The 1,296-nt window shown below is 55.7% G+C and overlaps 1 pseudogene; it reads right to left on the minus strand.

Annotated features, from left to right (window-relative positions):
- Window positions 1–916: 916 nt before the first annotated feature.
- LOC112478663 lies at window positions 917–1,035 on the minus strand (annotated as a pseudogene).
- Between the last annotated feature and the right edge of the window lie 261 nt (window positions 1,036–1,296).

Genomic DNA, 1,296 nt, shown 5'->3' on the forward strand with positions numbered 1-1,296 from the left:
GGAGTGGACAAATAAGGCATCTGGAGGGGGGTCAAGGGACAATATGTGTCTAAGACGAATGGGTGCCATTAAGGAAATGCTCTAGGGGGAAGGGGAAAAATTGATGGGGGCCAGACAGAGAGAGCCATGGACTGAGCAAAAGGTGGAGGAGGATTCAGAGTGGGTGGGGGAAGGTCGCCCAGCAGAGCAGGGCAGCTCTCTCCCGAGACAGGCAGGAAGGAAAGGGAATAACGGACGTCCTCACGCTGGACCAAGCAGCACCCAGGTGATCGATAAGGCTCATGTTGCTGTCCCATGAGCCAAGTGACAGCCAGCAAAGAATGAACACTCGGTGAGAGGTGAGGTGTTTGTCACCGTGCTGCTATTCCTCCTTTCCCCAGCCGAGGGTGAGCCTCGTGATTCCGTCAGGGCCAGGATGTCCCCAGAGGCCCCGAAGTTCCCTCCCTCGACCCAAGTGCACCACTCTGGCCAAAGCCCTGAGCTCAGGGTGGCATCTCCAAAGGCAGGGCTCCTTCCCTCCCCAGACCCAGCCAGGGTCCCAGCATGTGCACTGGGGATGGAGACACCAGAGGTCACATGCCTCGTCAAGAAAATGAATCCCAGGTTTCCAGTGAGAGGATGGAGGCTCCAGATCAGTAGCCAACCTGCCCAAGGTCACGCAGGAAGGATTCGGATCTGGGCTCCTCAACGCCATGGTCTTTCTTCTGACATGGCTCAGGGTCTCTGGGACTTTAGGGTTGAAAATGAGAGGTTGACATATTTAAATCTAGTTCTGAAAATTGCTGTTTTAGTGGTCTACTTCTCAGGGAACATAGCCCCCCAAATCTCCAGACACTTTCCTTCCAACCCAACAGTATCCCTCTCCTTAGGATCCCAGATAAGTGGAGGTTGGTTTAACCCATCCTTTTTTTTTTTACACCTACAGTGCCTGGTCTTCCTAGGTGGTCTCCCATCCAAGTACTAACCAGGCCCAACCCTGCTTAGCTTCCGAGATCAGACAAGATCGGGCACGTTGAGGGTGGCATGGCTGTAGACCTGTGGCCTTTTAAAGTGTATTGGAAGCCAGGAGAAAGCGTGCTGTGGGGGTGATGCCAGGAGACTGTCCCAGGGAAGACCCGACCCCCTCGGGTGTGACTTCCTTGTGCTCCAACATCTCCAACATACACTCTCTTCCCCTCACCGCAGGCCCTCATCTAACACCCACACCCCCCAGGAACTACACCCACTGCCCCCGCCTGCCACCTCGGGCCCTTCTATGTGTGGCTTTGGCCTCCTCCCCGGCCAGCCCCCAGGCAG

The sequence above is a fragment of the Pteropus alecto genome, unplaced genomic scaffold (genome assembly GCF_000325575.1).
Source record: "Pteropus alecto unplaced genomic scaffold, ASM32557v1 scaffold61, whole genome shotgun sequence".
NCBI classification, from domain to species: domain Eukaryota; kingdom Metazoa; phylum Chordata; class Mammalia; order Chiroptera; family Pteropodidae; genus Pteropus; species Pteropus alecto.